The sequence below is a fragment of the Anomaloglossus baeobatrachus genome, unplaced genomic scaffold, assembly GCF_048569485.1.
Source record: "Anomaloglossus baeobatrachus isolate aAnoBae1 unplaced genomic scaffold, aAnoBae1.hap1 Scaffold_2973, whole genome shotgun sequence".
NCBI classification, from domain to species: Eukaryota; Metazoa; Chordata; class Amphibia; order Anura; family Aromobatidae; genus Anomaloglossus; species Anomaloglossus baeobatrachus.
This window is the reverse complement of record NW_027442410.1, coordinates 19,708-39,043: the sequence shown is the minus strand read 5'-3', so window position 1 is coordinate 39,043 and position 19,336 is coordinate 19,708. Positions and strand designations below refer to the sequence as shown.

The 19,336-nt window shown below is 47.4% G+C and overlaps 14 non-coding genes across 14 annotated transcripts; all 14 read left to right on the top strand.

Annotated features, from left to right (window-relative positions):
• Positions 1-1,487: 1,487 nt before the first annotated feature.
• Positions 1,488-1,682, top strand: LOC142267878 (U2 spliceosomal RNA). The gene has a single exon (XR_012733691.1). It is a non-coding gene; the product is annotated as a U2 spliceosomal RNA (small nuclear RNA).
• Positions 1,683-3,004: 1,322 nt separating this feature from the next.
• On the top strand, positions 3,005-3,189 carry LOC142267889 (U2 spliceosomal RNA). The gene has a single exon (XR_012733701.1). It is a non-coding gene; the product is annotated as a U2 spliceosomal RNA (small nuclear RNA).
• Positions 3,190-4,306: 1,117 nt separating this feature from the next.
• On the top strand, positions 4,307-4,497 carry LOC142267905 (U2 spliceosomal RNA). The gene has a single exon (XR_012733712.1). It is a non-coding gene; the product is annotated as a U2 spliceosomal RNA (small nuclear RNA).
• Positions 4,498-5,614: 1,117 nt separating this feature from the next.
• On the top strand, positions 5,615-5,805 carry LOC142267904 (U2 spliceosomal RNA). Its single transcript, XR_012733711.1, has one exon. It is a non-coding gene; the product is annotated as a U2 spliceosomal RNA (small nuclear RNA).
• Positions 5,806-6,922: 1,117 nt separating this feature from the next.
• Positions 6,923-7,113, top strand: LOC142267902 (U2 spliceosomal RNA). The gene has a single exon (XR_012733709.1). It is a non-coding gene; the product is annotated as a U2 spliceosomal RNA (small nuclear RNA).
• Positions 7,114-8,230: 1,117 nt separating this feature from the next.
• Positions 8,231-8,421, top strand: LOC142267901 (U2 spliceosomal RNA). Its single transcript, XR_012733708.1, has one exon. It is a non-coding gene; the product is annotated as a U2 spliceosomal RNA (small nuclear RNA).
• Positions 8,422-9,538: 1,117 nt separating this feature from the next.
• On the top strand, positions 9,539-9,729 carry LOC142267861 (U2 spliceosomal RNA). The gene has a single exon (XR_012733676.1). It is a non-coding gene; the product is annotated as a U2 spliceosomal RNA (small nuclear RNA).
• A 1,117-nt stretch (positions 9,730-10,846) lies between these two features.
• On the top strand, positions 10,847-11,037 carry LOC142267900 (U2 spliceosomal RNA). The gene has a single exon (XR_012733707.1). It is a non-coding gene; the product is annotated as a U2 spliceosomal RNA (small nuclear RNA).
• A 1,117-nt stretch (positions 11,038-12,154) lies between these two features.
• LOC142267899 (U2 spliceosomal RNA) lies at positions 12,155-12,345 on the top strand. Its single transcript, XR_012733706.1, has one exon. It is a non-coding gene; the product is annotated as a U2 spliceosomal RNA (small nuclear RNA).
• A 1,117-nt stretch (positions 12,346-13,462) lies between these two features.
• On the top strand, positions 13,463-13,653 carry LOC142267860 (U2 spliceosomal RNA). Its single transcript, XR_012733675.1, has one exon. It is a non-coding gene; the product is annotated as a U2 spliceosomal RNA (small nuclear RNA).
• A 1,322-nt stretch (positions 13,654-14,975) lies between these two features.
• Positions 14,976-15,160, top strand: LOC142267887 (U2 spliceosomal RNA). The gene has a single exon (XR_012733699.1). It is a non-coding gene; the product is annotated as a U2 spliceosomal RNA (small nuclear RNA).
• A 1,117-nt stretch (positions 15,161-16,277) lies between these two features.
• LOC142267898 (U2 spliceosomal RNA) lies at positions 16,278-16,468 on the top strand. The gene has a single exon (XR_012733705.1). It is a non-coding gene; the product is annotated as a U2 spliceosomal RNA (small nuclear RNA).
• Positions 16,469-17,585: 1,117 nt separating this feature from the next.
• Positions 17,586-17,776, top strand: LOC142267859 (U2 spliceosomal RNA). Its single transcript, XR_012733674.1, has one exon. It is a non-coding gene; the product is annotated as a U2 spliceosomal RNA (small nuclear RNA).
• A 1,117-nt stretch (positions 17,777-18,893) lies between these two features.
• Positions 18,894-19,084, top strand: LOC142267897 (U2 spliceosomal RNA). The gene has a single exon (XR_012733704.1). It is a non-coding gene; the product is annotated as a U2 spliceosomal RNA (small nuclear RNA).
• The last annotated feature ends 252 nt before the right edge of the window (positions 19,085-19,336 follow it).

Genomic DNA, 19,336 nt, shown 5'->3' with positions numbered 1-19,336 from the left:
CTGTAGCCTGCCTGTTGATGTATTTTCGGTTTGAACAGTGCACAACATGAAGAGACGGAACACTGGCGGCTTGTCACAATGCCCCCCGATGACATCACAATAGCGCTGCTGCCTAGAAAACAAGCTGCGCAGAAGAAGTTGTTCTTTGGGTGGGAGGGTGGGCTAGTGGAAGGAGGGGGCAATCTCTTTTTTTCCCGGGTGGTAGGGGGATGACAGGAGAAGGGAAGCGGGTGGTGAGAAAGGTACAGAGGGCAGGGTTTGGGGGCTGGGAAGGAAAGGGAAAAGATTAGGGTTTGGGGATGATGAAAGGGCTTTCTACGGGTAAGGATGGCAAAGGGTGGCAGTGACGGAAAGTCAGGCAACCTGTCCTGTCCGTCTTTTTGTATCGTGAATTGGAAAGACTGCAAGGGGGAGGGGAGTTGCTTGCGCCCTAAAGGAGGAGTTATTCAGATTCATTGCAGTGGGCGGCGGCTGCAAAACGCACCATTCTTCTTGTTTTTGCTCTGCAAAGCAGCCTTTTCAAGGGTTGGCTTGGGTGACAAAATGTCTTGTGTAGGCGTGGGTTTGTCTCCCTCTCGCTCTCTCTCCCTAAGATGTGTCCGGCATAGGCCAGGGTGCCACTCGAGGCCCAAACCAATTCTGGTTATCGCTTCTCGGCCTTTTGGCTAAGATCAAGTGTAGTAGTATCGTTCGAAAAGGTGGTTTAAGGCTCCGGCCACCTTAGTACAATGATGCAATGCACACTGGAAGGTTGCGCTTGTTAGTACTTTAGGAGGATAGTATATCCATCTAGAGGAAACCATGGCCCTACCAGGATCGAGGCTATTAGACTGAGTAAGTGTGGGGGTTATGGTGCAATGTGCCCCAGGAATGGACACCCTGGAGGGAGTCTGAACTTGCTAGGTTGGGACCCTGGTAAGCCTCAGACTCTGTCGCACGCCGCGCCTTGCCTATTCATACTTTCCAAGCATATTGCCCTATCCCGGCCTTCTGGCTAAGAAGGGAAATTTTTATAATCCCGGTCGGAGGTCCGGTCAGCTTTGGGCTGAGAAACCAACACTCGGTTGGAGGTCCGGGTCAGCTTTGGCTGAGAAACCAACACCCGGTTGGAGGTCCTCTTAGCCTTGGGCTGAGAAACCAACACCCGGTTGGAGGTCCGGTCAGCCTTGGGCTGAGAAACCAACACCCGGTTGGAGGTCCGGTCAGCCTTGGGCTGAGAAACCAACACCGGTTGACGGTCCGGGCAGTCTCGGCTGCGAAACCAACGACTAGTAGCTCCCTACTCCACTTGGGTAAGATGCCTCGGTGGACGCTGGGAGCAACAACAAGGCTCAACCAGGCTTCGGCTTGGGGGAGCACCGAAGATCCCTGACCCTCGCTGTGGCCTTCTGGCTCGGAGGGACGGGGTTGATTTTTGGGGATCCTCTTCTCACGGAGGGGTCCACACGAATCCTAGCCTTTGCACTGTTTTTGGTGTGACTTCGGTCATGCATTTTTGCGGTGCTTTGGAAAGCTTCATTAAATCAAAATCTGTTCTTATCAGTTTAATATCTGATACGTCCCCTATCTGGGGACCATATATTAAATGGATTTTTAGAACAGGGAGATGGAAAAAGAGCTTGCTCTGTCCACTCCACGCATTGACCTGGTATTGCAGTACCTCCAGGAACGGTGCACCCCTTCTTAACCCAGTTTCCAAAAGCAGAACTCGATTCACCTGATTCATATTAGCCCGATTAGCGAATTGAAATGAATTTTTATCTAACACACTTTTTACTTGCTTTATTCATCCAAATAGCAAACTCATCACCACTCAACTTCACCAACTCTGCTATGTCCCGTGCAGTATCTTGTTGTCAGTCTAATCTAGATCATGTGTAATTGAATGGAATAGATCCCTTTTGGACAAAGTGGAGTCAGATGCTGCAGTGACCACAGGTGTGAGAGGATCTACAATTGGCATCTGGTGTTATCTCTCTGCTTCCACTCCAAATAAAGTTACCTGTTGTTACCTGAACGTCAAATACTAAGAATGGGCGGCCTATGAAAGAATTAGTACTTTCATTAAGTATACTAAACCGGCTAATTGGGAATAGACAAACTGTAAAAAGCCCTCTGAGAAAGCCCCTCTCTAACCTTTGTTAGTAAGCTTTTCTGTAGCCTGCCTGTTGATGTATTTTCGGTTTGAACAGTGCACAACATGAAGAGACGGAACACTGGCGGCTTGTCACAATGCCCCCCGATGACATCACAATAGCGCTGCTGCCTAGAAAACAAGCTGCGCAGAAGAAGTTGTTCTTTGGGTGGGAGGGTGGGCTAGTGGAAGGAGGGGGCAATCTCTTTTTTTCCCGGGTGGTAGGGGGATGACAGGAGAAGGGAAGCGGGTGGTGAGAAAGGTACAGAGGGCAGGGTTTGGGGGCTGGGAAGGAAAGGGAAAAGATTAGGGTTTGGGGATGATGAAAGGGCTTTCTACGGGTAAGGATGGCAAAGGGTGGCAGTGACGGAAAGTCAGGCAACCTGTCCTGTCCGTCTTTTTGTATCGTGAATTGGAAAGACTGCAAGGGGGAGGGGAGTTGCTTGCGCCCTAAAGGAGGAGTTATTCAGATTCATTGCAGTGGGCGGCGGCTGCAAAACGCACCATTCTTCTTGTTTTTGCTCTGCAAAGCAGCCTTTTCAAGGGTTGGCTTGGGTGACAAAATGTCTTGTGTAGGCGTGGGTTTGTCTCCCTCTCGCTCTCTCTCCCTAAGATGTGTCCGGCATAGGCCAGGGTGCCACTCGAGGCCCAAACCAATTCTGGTTATCGCTTCTCGGCCTTTTGGCTAAGATCAAGTGTAGTCCCTTCATTGGGTTTGCCTTGGTCTTGGCTGGGAGGGGCCCGGGCTTGCACAACCGCCGGCCTCGGGGATTGTTGCGCCTTTTGGTGCTTACGTCCCCTTATGGCTGGTGGTTCCTGGGCTCGGGAGGCGATCACCTGCGGCACTGCGCTTTTGTGTGGTGGCCGATGACCGTTTTCTGAAAATTGCGGATGTAATCTCATCTGTTCTTATCAGTTTAATATCTGATACGTCCCCTATCTGGGGACCATATATTAAATGGATTTTTAGAACAGGGAGATGGAAAAAGAGCTTGCTCTGTCCACTCCACGCATTGACCTGGTATTGCAGTACCTCCAGGAACGGTGCACCCCTTCTTAACCCAGTTTCCAAAAGCAGAACTCGATTCACCTGATTCATATTAGCCCGATTAGCGAATTGAAATGAATTTTTATCTAACACACTTTTTACTTGCTTTATTCATCCAAATAGCAAACTCATCACCACTCAACTTCACCAACTCTGCTATGTCCCGTGCAGTATCTTGTTGTCAGTCTAATCTAGATCATGTGTAATTGAATGGAATAGATCCCTTTTGGACAAAGTGGAGTCAGATGCTGCAGTGACCACAGGTGTGAGAGGATCTACAATTGGCATCTGGTGTTATCTCTCTGCTTCCACTCCAAATAAAGTTACCTGTTGTTACCTGAACGTCAAATACTAAGAATGGGCGGCCTATGAAAGAATTAGTACTTTCATTAAGTATACTAAACCGGCTAATTGGGAATAGACAAACTGTAAAAAGCCCTCTGAGAAAGCCCCTCTCTAACCTTTGTTAGTAAGCTTTTCTGTAGCCTGCCTGTTGATGTATTTTCGGTTTGAACAGTGCACAACATGAAGAGACGGAACACTGGCGGCTTGTCACAATGCCCCCCGATGACATCACAATAGCGCTGCTGCCTAGAAAACAAGCTGCGCAGAAGAAGTTGTTCTTTGGGTGGGAGGGTGGGCTAGTGGAAGGAGGGGGCAATCTCTTTTTTTCCCGGGTGGTAGGGGGATGACAGGAGAAGGGAAGCGGGTGGTGAGAAAGGTACAGAGGGCAGGGTTTGGGGGCTGGGAAGGAAAGGGAAAAGATTAGGGTTTGGGGATGATGAAAGGGCTTTCTACGGGTAAGGATGGCAAAGGGTGGCAGTGACGGAAAGTCAGGCAACCTGTCCTGTCCGTCTTTTTGTATCGTGAATTGGAAAGACTGCAAGGGGGAGGGGAGTTGCTTGCGCCCTAAAGGAGGAGTTATTCAGATTCATTGCAGTGGGCGGCGGCTGCAAAACGCACCATTCTTCTTGTTTTTGCTCTGCAAAGCAGCCTTTTCAAGGGTTGGCTTGGGTGACAAAATGTCTTGTGTAGGCGTGGGTTTGTCTCCCTCTCGCTCTCTCTCCCTAAGATGTGTCCGGCATAGGCCAGGGTGCCACTCGAGGCCCAAACCAATTCTGGTTATCGCTTCTCGGCCTTTTGGCTAAGATCAAGTGTAGTATCTGTTCTTATCAGTTTAATATCTGATACGTCCCCTATCTGGGGACCATATATTAAATGGATTTTTAGAACAGGGAGATGGAAAAAGAGCTTGCTCTGTCCACTCCACGCATTGACCTGGTATTGCAGTACCTCCAGGAACGGTGCACCCCTTCTTAACCCAGTTTCCAAAAGCAGAACTCGATTCACCTGATTCATATTAGCCCGATTAGCGAATTGAAATGAATTTTTATCTAACACACTTTTTACTTGCTTTATTCATCCAAATAGCAAACTCATCACCACTCAACTTCACCAACTCTGCTATGTCCCGTGCAGTATCTTGTTGTCAGTCTAATCTAGATCATGTGTAATTGAATGGAATAGATCCCTTTTGGACAAAGTGGAGTCAGATGCTGCAGTGACCACAGGTGTGAGAGGATCTACAATTGGCATCTGGTGTTATCTCTCTGCTTCCACTCCAAATAAAGTTACCTGTTGTTACCTGAACGTCAAATACTAAGAATGGGCGGCCTATGAAAGAATTAGTACTTTCATTAAGTATACTAAACCGGCTAATTGGGAATAGACAAACTGTAAAAAGCCCTCTGAGAAAGCCCCTCTCTAACCTTTGTTAGTAAGCTTTTCTGTAGCCTGCCTGTTGATGTATTTTCGGTTTGAACAGTGCACAACATGAAGAGACGGAACACTGGCGACTTGTCACAATGCCCCCCGATGACATCACAATAGCGCTGCTGCCTAGAAAACAAGCTGCGCAGAAGAAGTTGTTCTTTGGGTGGGAGGGTGGGCTAGTGGAAGGAGGGGGCAATCTCTTTTTTTCCCGGGTGGTAGGGGGATGACAGGAGAAGGGAAGCGGGTGGTGAGAAAGGTACAGAGGGCAGGGTTTGGGGGCTGGGAAGGAAAGGGAAAAGATTAGGGTTTGGGGATGATGAAAGGGCTTTCTACGGGTAAGGATGGCAAAGGGTGGCAGTGACGGAAAGTCAGGCAACCTGTCCTGTCCGTCTTTTTGTATCGTGAATTGGAAAGACTGCAAGGGGGAGGGGAGTTGCTTGCGCCCTAAAGGAGGAGTTATTCAGATTCATTGCAGTGGGCGGCGGCTGCAAAACGCACCATTCTTCTTGTTTTTGCTCTGCAAAGCAGCCTTTTCAAGGGTTGGCTTGGGTGACAAAATGTCTTGTGTAGGCGTGGGTTTGTCTCCCTCTCGCTCTCTCTCCCTAAGATGTGTCCGGCATAGGCCAGGGTGCCACTCGAGGCCCAAACCAATTCTGGTTATCGCTTCTCGGCCTTTTGGCTAAGATCAAGTGTAGTATCTGTTCTTATCAGTTTAATATCTGATACGTCCCCTATCTGGGGACCATATATTAAATGGATTTTTAGAACAGGGAGATGGAAAAAGAGCTTGCTCTGTCCACTCCACGCATTGACCTGGTATTGCAGTACCTCCAGGAACGGTGCACCCCTTCTTAACCCAGTTTCCAAAAGCAGAACTCGATTCACCTGATTCATATTAGCCCGATTAGCGAATTGAAATGAATTTTTATCTAACACACTTTTTACTTGCTTTATTCATCCAAATAGCAAACTCATCACCACTCAACTTCACCAACTCTGCTATGTCCCGTGCAGTATCTTGTTGTCAGTCTAATCTAGATCATGTGTAATTGAATGGAATAGATCCCTTTTGGACAAAGTGGAGTCAGATGCTGCAGTGACCACAGGTGTGAGAGGATCTACAATTGGCATCTGGTGTTATCTCTCTGCTTCCACTCCAAATAAAGTTACCTGTTGTTACCTGAACGTCAAATACTAAGAATGGGCGGCCTATGAAAGAATTAGTACTTTCATTAAGTATACTAAACCGGCTAATTGGGAATAGACAAACTGTAAAAAGCCCTCTGAGAAAGCCCCTCTCTAACCTTTGTTAGTAAGCTTTTCTGTAGCCTGCCTGTTGATGTATTTTCGGTTTGAACAGTGCACAACATGAAGAGACGGAACACTGGCGGCTTGTCACAATGCCCCCCGATGACATCACAATAGCGCTGCTGCCTAGAAAACAAGCTGCGCAGAAGAAGTTGTTCTTTGGGTGGGAGGGTGGGCTAGTGGAAGGAGGGGGCAATCTCTTTTTTTCCCGGGTGGTAGGGGGATGACAGGAGAAGGGAAGCGGGTGGTGAGAAAGGTACAGAGGGCAGGGTTTGGGGGCTGGGAAGGAAAGGGAAAAGATTAGGGTTTGGGGATGATGAAAGGGCTTTCTACGGGTAAGGATGGCAAAGGGTGGCAGTGACGGAAAGTCAGGCAACCTGTCCTGTCCGTCTTTTTGTATCGTGAATTGGAAAGACTGCAAGGGGGAGGGGAGTTGCTTGCGCCCTAAAGGAGGAGTTATTCAGATTCATTGCAGTGGGCGGCGGCTGCAAAACGCACCATTCTTCTTGTTTTTGCTCTGCAAAGCAGCCTTTTCAAGGGTTGGCTTGGGTGACAAAATGTCTTGTGTAGGCGTGGGTTTGTCTCCCTCTCGCTCTCTCTCCCTAAGATGTGTCCGGCATAGGCCAGGGTGCCACTCGAGGCCCAAACCAATTCTGGTTATCGCTTCTCGGCCTTTTGGCTAAGATCAAGTGTAGTATCTGTTCTTATCAGTTTAATATCTGATACGTCCCCTATCTGGGGACCATATATTAAATGGATTTTTAGAACAGGGAGATGGAAAAAGAGCTTGCTCTGTCCACTCCACGCATTGACCTGGTATTGCAGTACCTCCAGGAACGGTGCACCCCTTCTTAACCCAGTTTCCAAAAGCAGAACTCGATTCACCTGATTCATATTAGCCCGATTAGCGAATTGAAATGAATTTTTATCTAACACACTTTTTACTTGCTTTATTCATCCAAATAGCAAACTCATCACCACTCAACTTCACCAACTCTGCTATGTCCCGTGCAGTATCTTGTTGTCAGTCTAATCTAGATCATGTGTAATTGAATGGAATAGATCCCTTTTGGACAAAGTGGAGTCAGATGCTGCAGTGACCACAGGTGTGAGAGGATCTACAATTGGCATCTGGTGTTATCTCTCTGCTTCCACTCCAAATAAAGTTACCTGTTGTTACCTGAACGTCAAATACTAAGAATGGGCGGCCTATGAAAGAATTAGTACTTTCATTAAGTATACTAAACCGGCTAATTGGGAATAGACAAACTGTAAAAAGCCCTCTGAGAAAGCCCCTCTCTAACCTTTGTTAGTAAGCTTTTCTGTAGCCTGCCTGTTGATGTATTTTCGGTTTGAACAGTGCACAACATGAAGAGACGGAACACTGGCGGCTTGTCACAATGCCCCCCGATGACATCACAATAGCGCTGCTGCCTAGAAAACAAGCTGCGCAGAAGAAGTTGTTCTTTGGGTGGGAGGGTGGGCTAGTGGAAGGAGGGGGCAATCTCTTTTTTTCCCGGGTGGTAGGGGGATGACAGGAGAAGGGAAGCGGGTGGTGAGAAAGGTACAGAGGGCAGGGTTTGGGGGCTGGGAAGGAAAGGGAAAAGATTAGGGTTTGGGGATGATGAAAGGGCTTTCTACGGGTAAGGATGGCAAAGGGTGGCAGTGACGGAAAGTCAGGCAACCTGTCCTGTCCGTCTTTTTGTATCGTGAATTGGAAAGACTGCAAGGGGGAGGGGAGTTGCTTGCGCCCTAAAGGAGGAGTTATTCAGATTCATTGCAGTGGGCGGCGGCTGCAAAACGCACCATTCTTCTTGTTTTTGCTCTGCAAAGCAGCCTTTTCAAGGGTTGGCTTGGGTGACAAAATGTCTTGTGTAGGCGTGGGTTTGTCTCCCTCTCGCTCTCTCTCCCTAAGATGTGTCCGGCATAGGCCAGGGTGCCACTCGAGGCCCAAACCAATTCTGGTTATCGCTTCTCGGCCTTTTGGCTAAGATCAAGTGTAGTATCTGTTCTTATCAGTTTAATATCTGATACGTCCCCTATCTGGGGACCATATATTAAATGGATTTTTAGAACAGGGAGATGGAAAAAGAGCTTGCTCTGTCCACTCCACGCATTGACCTGGTATTGCAGTACCTCCAGGAACGGTGCACCCCTTCTTAACCCAGTTTCCAAAAGCAGAACTCGATTCACCTGATTCATATTAGCCCGATTAGCGAATTGAAATGAATTTTTATCTAACACACTTTTTACTTGCTTTATTCATCCAAATAGCAAACTCATCACCACTCAACTTCACCAACTCTGCTATGTCCCGTGCAGTATCTTGTTGTCAGTCTAATCTAGATCATGTGTAATTGAATGGAATAGATCCCTTTTGGACAAAGTGGAGTCAGATGCTGCAGTGACCACAGGTGTGAGAGGATCTACAATTGGCATCTGGTGTTATCTCTCTGCTTCCACTCCAAATAAAGTTACCTGTTGTTACCTGAACGTCAAATACTAAGAATGGGCGGCCTATGAAAGAATTAGTACTTTCATTAAGTATACTAAACCGGCTAATTGGGAATAGACAAACTGTAAAAAGCCCTCTGAGAAAGCCCCTCTCTAACCTTTGTTAGTAAGCTTTTCTGTAGCCTGCCTGTTGATGTATTTTCGGTTTGAACAGTGCACAACATGAAGAGACGGAACACTGGCGGCTTGTCACAATGCCCCCCGATGACATCACAATAGCGCTGCTGCCTAGAAAACAAGCTGCGCAGAAGAAGTTGTTCTTTGGGTGGGAGGGTGGGCTAGTGGAAGGAGGGGGCAATCTCTTTTTTTCCCGGGTGGTAGGGGGATGACAGGAGAAGGGAAGCGGGTGGTGAGAAAGGTACAGAGGGCAGGGTTTGGGGGCTGGGAAGGAAAGGGAAAAGATTAGGGTTTGGGGATGATGAAAGGGCTTTCTACGGGTAAGGATGGCAAAGGGTGGCAGTGACGGAAAGTCAGGCAACCTGTCCTGTCCGTCTTTTTGTATCGTGAATTGGAAAGACTGCAAGGGGGAGGGGAGTTGCTTGCGCCCTAAAGGAGGAGTTATTCAGATTCATTGCAGTGGGCGGCGGCTGCAAAACGCACCATTCTTCTTGTTTTTGCTCTGCAAAGCAGCCTTTTCAAGGGTTGGCTTGGGTGACAAAATGTCTTGTGTAGGCGTGGGTTTGTCTCCCTCTCGCTCTCTCTCCCTAAGATGTGTCCGGCATAGGCCAGGGTGCCACTCGAGGCCCAAACCAATTCTGGTTATTGCTTCTCGGCCTTTTGGCTAAGATCAAGTGTAGTATCTGTTCTTATCAGTTTAATATCTGATACGTCCCCTATCTGGGGACCATATATTAAATGGATTTTTAGAACAGGGAGATGGAAAAAGAGCTTGCTCTGTCCACTCCACGCATTGACCTGGTATTGCAGTACCTCCAGGAACGGTGCACCCCTTCTTAACCCAGTTTCCAAAAGCAGAACTCGATTCACCTGATTCATATTAGCCCGATTAGCGAATTGAAATGAATTTTTATCTAACACACTTTTTACTTGCTTTATTCATCCAAATAGCAAACTCATCACCACTCAACTTCACCAACTCTGCTATGTCCCGTGCAGTATCTTGTTGTCAGTCTAATCTAGATCATGTGTAATTGAATGGAATAGATCCCTTTTGGACAAAGTGGAGTCAGATGCTGCAGTGACCACAGGTGTGAGAGGATCTACAATTGGCATCTGGTGTTATCTCTCTGCTTCCACTCCAAATAAAGTTACCTGTTGTTACCTGAACGTCAAATACTAAGAATGGGCGGCCTATGAAAGAATTAGTACTTTCATTAAGTATACTAAACCGGCTAATTGGGAATAGACAAACTGTAAAAAGCCCTCTGAGAAAGCCCCTCTCTAACCTTTGTTAGTAAGCTTTTCTGTAGCCTGCCTGTTGATGTATTTTCGGTTTGAACAGTGCACAACATGAAGAGATGGAACACTGGCGGCTTGTCACAATGCCCCCCGATGACATCACAATAGCGCTGCTGCCTAGAAAACAAGCTGCGCAGAAGAAGTTGTTCTTTGGGTGGGAGGGTGGGCTAGTGGAAGGAGGGGGCAATCTCTTTTTTTCCCGGGTGGTAGGGGGATGACAGGAGAAGGGAAGCGGGTGGTGAGAAAGGTACAGAGGGCAGGGTTTGGGGGCTGGGAAGGAAAGGGAAAAGATTAGGGTTTGGGGATGATGAAAGGGCTTTCTACGGGTAAGGATGGCAAAGGGTGGCAGTGACGGAAAGTCAGGCAACCTGTCCTGTCCGTCTTTTTGTATCGTGAATTGGAAAGACTGCAAGGGGGAGGGGAGTTGCTTGCGCCCTAAAGGAGGAGTTATTCAGATTCATTGCAGTGGGCGGCGGCTGCAAAACGCACCATTCTTCTTGTTTTTGCTCTGCAAAGCAGCCTTTTCAAGGGTTGGCTTGGGTGACAAAATGTCTTGTGTAGGCGTGGGTTTGTCTCCCTCTCGCTCTCTCTCCCTAAGATGTGTCCGGCATAGGCCAGGGTGCCACTCGAGGCCCAAACCAATTCTGGTTATCGCTTCTCGGCCTTTTGGCTAAGATCAAGTGTAGTATCTGTTCTTATCAGTTTAATATCTGATACGTCCCCTATCTGGGGACCATATATTAAATGGATTTTTAGAACAGGGAGATGGAAAAAGAGCTTGCTCTGTCCACTCCACGCATTGACCTGGTATTGCAGTACCTCCAGGAACGGTGCACCCCTTCTTAACCCAGTTTCCAAAAGCAGAACTCGATTCACCTGATTCATATTAGCCCGATTAGCGAATTGAAATGAATTTTTATCTAACACACTTTTTACTTGCTTTATTCATCCAAATAGCAAACTCATCACCACTCAACTTCACCAACTCTGCTATGTCCCGTGCAGTATCTTGTTGTCAGTCTAATCTAGATCATGTGTAATTGAATGGAATAGATCCCTTTTGGACAAAGTGGAGTCAGATGCTGCAGTGACCACAGGTGTGAGAGGATCTACAATTGGCATCTGGTGTTATCTCTCTGCTTCCACTCCAAATAAAGTTACCTGTTGTTACCTGAACGTCAAATACTAAGAATGGGCGGCCTATGAAAGAATTAGTACTTTCATTAAGTATACTAAACCGGCTAATTGGGAATAGACAAACTGTAAAAAGCCCTCTGAGAAAGCCCCTCTCTAACCTTTGTTAGTAAGCTTTTCTGTAGCCTGCCTGTTGATGTATTTTCGGTTTGAACAGTGCACAACATGAAGAGACGGAACACTGGCGGCTTGTCACAATGCCCCCCGATGACATCACAATAGCGCTGCTGCCTAGAAAACAAGCTGCGCAGAAGAAGTTGTTCTTTGGGTGGGAGGGTGGGCTAGTGGAAGGAGGGGGCAATCTCTTTTTTTCCCGGGTGGTAGGGGGATGACAGGAGAAGGGAAGCGGGTGGTGAGAAAGGTACAGAGGGCAGGGTTTGGGGGCTGGGAAGGAAAGGGAAAAGATTAGGGTTTGGGGATGATGAAAGGGCTTTCTACGGGTAAGGATGGCAAAGGGTGGCAGTGACGGAAAGTCAGGCAACCTGTCCTGTCCGTCTTTTTGTATCGTGAATTGGAAAGACTGCAAGGGGGAGGGGAGTTGCTTGCGCCCTAAAGGAGGAGTTATTCAGATTCATTGCAGTGGGCGGCGGCTGCAAAACGCACCATTCTTCTTGTTTTTGCTCTGCAAAGCAGCCTTTTCAAGGGTTGGCTTGGGTGACAAAATGTCTTGTGTAGGCGTGGGTTTGTCTCCCTCTCGCTCTCTCTCCCTAAGATGTGTCCGGCATAGGCCAGGGTGCCACTCGAGGCCCAAACCAATTCTGGTTATCGCTTCTCGGCCTTTTGGCTAAGATCAAGTGTAGTATCTGTTCTTATCAGTTTAATATCTGATACGTCCCCTATCTGGGGACCATATATTAAATGGATTTTTAGAACAGGGAGATGGAAAAAGAGCTTGCTCTGTCCACTCCACGCATTGACCTGGTATTGCAGTACCTCCAGGAACGGTGCACCCCTTCTTAACCCAGTTTCCAAAAGCAGAACTCGATTCACCTGATTCATATTAGCCCGATTAGCGAATTGAAATGAATTTTTATCTAACACACTTTTTACTTGCTTTATTCATCCAAATAGCAAACTCATCACCACTCAACTTCACCAACTCTGCTATGTCCCGTGCAGTATCTTGTTGTCAGTCTAATCTAGATCATGTGTAATTGAATGGAATAGATCCCTTTTGGACAAAGTGGAGTCAGATGCTGCAGTGACCACAGGTGTGAGAGGATCTACAATTGGCATCTGGTGTTATCTCTCTGCTTCCACTCCAAATAAAGTTACCTGTTGTTACCTGAACGTCAAATACTAAGAATGGGCGGCCTATGAAAGAATTAGTACTTTCATTAAGTATACTAAACCGGCTAATTGGGAATAGACAAACTGTAAAAAGCCCTCTGAGAAAGCCCCTCTCTAACCTTTGTTAGTAAGCTTTTCTGTAGCCTGCCTGTTGATGTATTTTCGGTTTGAACAGTGCACAACATGAAGAGACGGAACACTGGCGGCTTGTCACAATGCCCCCCGATGACATCACAATAGCGCTGCTGCCTAGAAAACAAGCTGCGCAGAAGAAGTTGTTCTTTGGGTGGGAGGGTGGGCTAGTGGAAGGAGGGGGCAATCTCTTTTTTTCCCGGGTGGTAGGGGGATGACAGGAGAAGGGAAGCGGGTGGTGAGAAAGGTACAGAGGGCAGGGTTTGGGGGCTGGGAAGGAAAGGGAAAAGATTAGGGTTTGGGGATGATGAAAGGGCTTTCTACGGGTAAGGATGGCAAAGGGTGGCAGTGACGGAAAGTCAGGCAACCTGTCCTGTCCGTCTTTTTGTATCGTGAATTGGAAAGACTGCAAGGGGGAGGGGAGTTGCTTGCGCCCTAAAGGAGGAGTTATTCAGATTCATTGCAGTGGGCGGCGGCTGCAAAACGCACCATTCTTCTTGTTTTTGCTCTGCAAAGCAGCCTTTTCAAGGGTTGGCTTGGGTGACAAAATGTCTTGTGTAGGCGTGGGTTTGTCTCCCTCTCGCTCTCTCTCCCTAAGATGTGTCCGGCATAGGCCAGGGTGCCACTCGAGGCCCAAACCAATTCTGGTTATTGCTTCTCGGCCTTTTGGCTAAGATCAAGTGTAGTATCTGTTCTTATCAGTTTAATATCTGATACGTCCCCTATCTGGGGACCATATATTAAATGGATTTTTAGAACAGGGAGATGGAAAAAGAGCTTGCTCTGTCCACTCCACGCATTGACCTGGTATTGCAGTACCTCCAGGAACGGTGCACCCCTTCTTAACCCAGTTTCCAAAAGCAGAACTCGATTCACCTGATTCATATTAGCCCGATTAGCGAATTGAAATGAATTTTTATCTAACACACTTTTTACTTGCTTTATTCATCCAAATAGCAAACTCATCACCACTCAACTTCACCAACTCTGCTATGTCCCGTGCAGTATCTTGTTGTCAGTCTAATCTAGATCATGTGTAATTGAATGGAATAGATCCCTTTTGGACAAAGTGGAGTCAGATGCTGCAGTGACCACAGGTGTGAGAGGATCTACAATTGGCATCTGGTGTTATCTCTCTGCTTCCACTCCAAATAAAGTTACCTGTTGTTACCTGAACGTCAAATACTAAGAATGGGCGGCCTATGAAAGAATTAGTACTTTCATTAAGTATACTAAACCGGCTAATTGGGAATAGACAAACTGTAAAAAGCCCTCTGAGAAAGCCCCTCTCTAACCTTTGTTAGTAAGCTTTTCTGTAGCCTGCCTGTTGATGTATTTTCGGTTTGAACAGTGCACAACATGAAGAGATGGAACACTGGCGGCTTGTCACAATGCCCCCCGATGACATCACAATAGCGCTGCTGCCTAGAAAACAAGCTGCGCAGAAGAAGTTGTTCTTTGGGTGGGAGGGTGGGCTAGTGGAAGGAGGGGGCAATCTCTTTTTTTCCCGGGTGGTAGGGGGATGACAGGAGAAGGGAAGCGGGTGGTGAGAAAGGTACAGAGGGCAGGGTTTGGGGGCTGGGAAGGAAAGGGAAAAGATTAGGGTTTGGGGATGATGAAAGGGCTTTCTACGGGTAAGGATGGCAAAGGGTGGCAGTGACGGAAAGTCAGGCAACCTGTCCTGTCCGTCTTTTTGTATCGTGAATTGGAAAGACTGCAAGGGGGAGGGGAGTTGCTTGCGCCCTAAAGGAGGAGTTATTCAGATTCATTGCAGTGGGCGGCGGCTGCAAAACGCACCATTCTTCTTGTTTTTGCTCTGCAAAGCAGCCTTTTCAAGGGTTGGCTTGGGTGACAAAATGTCTTGTGTAGGCGTGGGTTTGTCTCCCTCTCGCTCTCTCTCCCTAAGATGTGTCCGGCATAGGCCAGGGTGCCACTCGAGGCCCAAACCAATTCTGGTTATCGCTTCTCGGCCTTTTGGCTAAGATCAAGTGTAGTCCCTTCATTGGGTTTGCCTTGGTCTTGGCTGGGAGGGGCCCGGGCTTGCACAACCGCCGGCCTCGGGGATTGTTGCGCCTTTTGGTGCTTACGTCCCCTTATGGCTGGTGGTTCCTGGGCTCGGGAGGCGATCACCTGCGGCACTGCGCTTTTGTGTGGTGGCCGATGACCGTTTTCTGAAATTTGCGGATGTAATCTCATCTGTTCTTATCAGTTTAATATCTGATACGTCCCCTATCTGGGGACCATATATTAAATGGATTTTTAGAACAGGGAGATGGAAAAAGAGCTTGCTCTGTCCACTCCACGCATTGACCTGGTATTGCAGTACCTCCAGGAACGGTGCACCCCTTCTTAACCCAGTTTCCAAAAGCAGAACTCGATTCACCTGATTCATATTAGCCCGATTAGCGAATTGAAATGAATTTTTATCTAACACACTTTTTACTTGCTTTATTCATCCAAATAGCAAACTCATCACCACTCAACTTCACCAACTCTGCTATGTCCCGTGCAGTATCTTGTTGTCAGTCTAATCTAGATCATGTGTAATTGAATGGAATAGATCCCTTTTGGACAAAGTGGAGTCAGATGCTGCAGTGACCACAGGTGTGAGAGGATCTACAATTGGCATCTGGTGTTATCTCTCTGCTTCCACTCCAAATAAAGTTACCTGTTGTTACCTGAACGTCAAATACTAAGAATGGGCGGCCTATGAAAGAATTAGTACTTTCATTAAGTATACTAAACCGGCTAATTGGGAATAGACAAACTGTAAAAAGCCCTCTGAGAAAGCCCCTCTCTAACCTTTGTTAGTAAGCTTTTCTGTAGCCTGCCTGTTGATGTATTTTCGGTTTGAACAGTGCACAACATGAAGAGACGGAACACTGGCGGCTTGTCACAATGCCCCCCGATGACATCACAATAGCGCTGCTGCCTAGAAAACAAGCTGCGCAGAAGAAGTTGTTCTTTGGGTGGGAGGGTGGGCTAGTGGAAGGAGGGGGCAATCTCTTTTTTTCCCGGGTGGTAGGGGGATGACAGGAGAAGGGAAGCGGGTGGTGAGAAAGGTACAGAGGGCAGGGTTTGGGGGCTGGGAAGGAAAGGGAAAAGATTAGGGTTTGGGGATGATGAAAGGGCTTTCTACGGGTAAGGATGGCAAAGGGTGGCAGTGACGGAAAGTCAGGCAACCTGTCCTGTCCGTCTTTTTGTATCGTGAATTGGAAAGACTGCAAGGGGGAGGGGAGTTGCTTGCGCCCTAAAGGAGGAGTTATTCAGATTCATTGCAGTGGGCGGCGGCTGCAAAACGCACCATTCTTCTTGTTTTTGCTCTGCAAAGCAGCCTTTTCAAGGGTTGGCTTGGGTGACAAAATGTCTTGTGTAGGCGTGGGTTTGTCTCCCTCTCGCTCTCTCTCCCTAAGATGTGTCCGGCATAGGCCAGGGTGCCACTCGAGGCCCAAACCAATTCTGGTTATCGCTTCTCGGCCTTTTGGCTAAGATCAAGTGTAGTATCTGTTCTTATCAGTTTAATATCTGATACGTCCCCTATCTGGGGACCATATATTAAATGGATTTTTAGAACAGGGAGATGGAAAAAGAGCTTGCTCTGTCCACTCCACGCATTGACCTGGTATTGCAGTACCTCCAGGAACGGTGCACCCCTTCTTAACCCAGTTTCCAAAAGCAGAACTCGATTCACCTGATTCATATTAGCCCGATTAGCGAATTGAAATGAATTTTTATCTAACACACTTTTTACTTGCTTTATTCATCCAAATAGCAAACTCATCACCACTCAACTTCACCAACTCTGCTATGTCCCGTGCAGTATCTTGTTGTCAGTCTAATCTAGATCATGTGTAATTGAATGGAATAGATCCCTTTTGGACAAAGTGGAGTCAGATGCTGCAGTGACCACAGGTGTGAGAGGATCTACAATTGGCATCTGGTGTTATCTCTCTGCTTCCACTCCAAATAAAGTTACCTGTTGTTACCTGAACGTCAAATACTAAGAATGGGCGGCCTATGAAAGAATTAGTACTTTCATTAAGTATACTAAACCGGCTAATTGGGAATAGACAAACTGTAAAAAGCCCTCTGAGAAAGCCCCTCTCTAACCTTTGTTAGTAAGCTTTTCTGTAGCCTGCCTGTTGATGTATTTTCGGTTTGAACAGTGCACAACATGAAGAGACGGAACACTGGCGGCTTGTCACAATGCCCCCCGATGACATCACAATAGCGCTGCTGCCTAGAAAACAAGCTGCGCAGAAGAAGTTGTTCTTTGGGTGGGAGGGTGGGCTAGTGGAAGGAGGGGGCAATCTCTTTTTTTCCCGGGTGGTAGGGGGATGACAGGAGAAGGGAAGCGGGTGGTGAGAAAGGTACAGAGGGCAGGGTTTGGGGGCTGGGAAGGAAAGGGAAAAGATTAGGGTTTGGGGATGATGAAAGGGCTTTCTACGGGTAAGGATGGCAAAGGGTGGCAGTGACGGAAAGTCAGGCAACCTGTCCTGTCCGTCTTTTTGTATCGTGAATTGGAAAGACTGCAAGGGGGAGGGGAGTTGCTTGCGCCCTAAAGGAGGAGTTATTCAGATTCATTGCAGTGGGCGGCGGCTGCAAAACGCACCATTCTTCTTGTTTTTGCTCTGCAAAGCAGCCTTTTCAAGGGTTGGCTTGGGTGACAAAATGTCTTGTGTAGGCGTGGGTTTGTCTCCCTCTCGCTCTCTCTCCCTAAGATGTGTCCGGCATAGGCCAGGGTGCCACTCGAGGCCCAAACCAATTCTGGTTATTGCTTCTCGGCCTTTTGGCTAAGATCAAGTGTAGTATCTGTTCTTATCAGTTTAATATCTGATACGTCCCCTATCTGGGGACCATATATTAAATGGATTTTTAGAACAGGGAGATGGAAAAAGAGCTTGCTCTGTCCACTCCACGCATTGACCTGGTATTGCAGTACCTCCAGGAACGGTGCACCCCTTCTTAACCCAGTTTCCAAAAGCAGAACTCGATTCACCTGATTCATATTAGCCCGATTAGCGAATTGAAATGAATTTTTATCTAACACACTTTTTACTTGCTTTATTCATCCAAATAGCAAACTCATCACCACTCAACTTCACCAACTCTGCTATGTCCCGTGCAGTATCTTGTTGTCAGTCTAATCTAGATCATGTGTAATTGAATGGAATAGATCCCTTTTGGACAAAGTGGAGTCAGATGCTGCAGTGACCACAGGTGTGAGAGGATCTACAATTGGCATCTGGTGTTATCTCTCTGCTTCCACTCCAAATAAAGTTACCTGTTGTTACCTGAACGTCAAATACTAAGAATGGGCGGCCTATGAAAGAATTAGTACTTTCATTAAGTATACTAAACCGGCTAATTGGGAATAGACAAACTGTAAAAAGCCCTCTGAGAAAGCCCCTCTCTAACCTTTGTTAGTAAGCTTTTCTGTAGCCTGCCTGTTGATGTATTTTCGGTTTGAACAGTGCACAACATGAAGAGATGGAACACTGGCGGCTTGTCACAATGCCCCCCGATGACATCACAATAGCGCTGCTGCCTAGAAAACAAGCTGCGCAGAAGAAGTTGTTCTTTGGGTGGGAGGGTGGGCTAGTGGAAGGAGGGGGCAATCTCTTTTTTTCCCGGGTGGTAGGGGGATGACAGGAGAAGGGAAGCGGGTGGTGAGAAAGGTACAGAGGGCAGGGTTTGGGGGCTGGGAAGGAAAGGGAAAAGATTAGGGTTTGGGGATGATGAAAGGGCTTTCTACGGGTAAGGATGGCAAAGGGTGGCAGTGACGGAAAGTCAGGCAACCTGTCCTGTCCGTCTTTTTGTATCGTGAATTGGAAAGACTGCAAGGGGGAGGGGAGTTGCTTGCGCCCTAAAGGAGGAGTTATTCAGATTCATTGCAGTGGGCGGCGGCTGCAAAACGCACCATTCTTCTTGTTTTTGCTCTGCAAAGCAGCCTTTTCAAGGGTTGGCTTGGGTGACAAAATGTCTTGTGTAGGCGTGGGTTTGTCTCCCTCTCGCTCTCTCTCCCTAAGATGTGTCCGGCATAGGCCAGGGTGCCACTCGAGGCCCAAACCAATTCTGGTTATCGCTTCTCGGCCTTTTGGCTAAGATCAAGTGTAGTATCTGTTCTTATCAGTTTAATATCTGATACGTCCCCTATCTGGGGACCATATATTAAATGGATTTTTAGAACAGGGAGATGGAAAAAGAGCTTGCTCTGTCCACTCCACGCATTGACCTGGTATTGCAGTACCTCCAGGAACGGTGCACCCCTTCTTAACCCAGTTTCCAAAAGCAGAACTCGATTCACCTGATTCATATTAGCCCGATTAGCGAATTGAAATGAATTTTTATCTAACACACTTTTTACTTGCTTTATTCATCCAAATAGCAAACTCATCACCACTCAACTTCACCAACTCTGCTATGTCCCGTGCAGTATCTTGTTGTCAGTCTAATCTAGATCATGTGTAATTGAATGGAATAGATCCCTTTTGGACAAAGTGGAGTCAGATGCTGCAGTGACC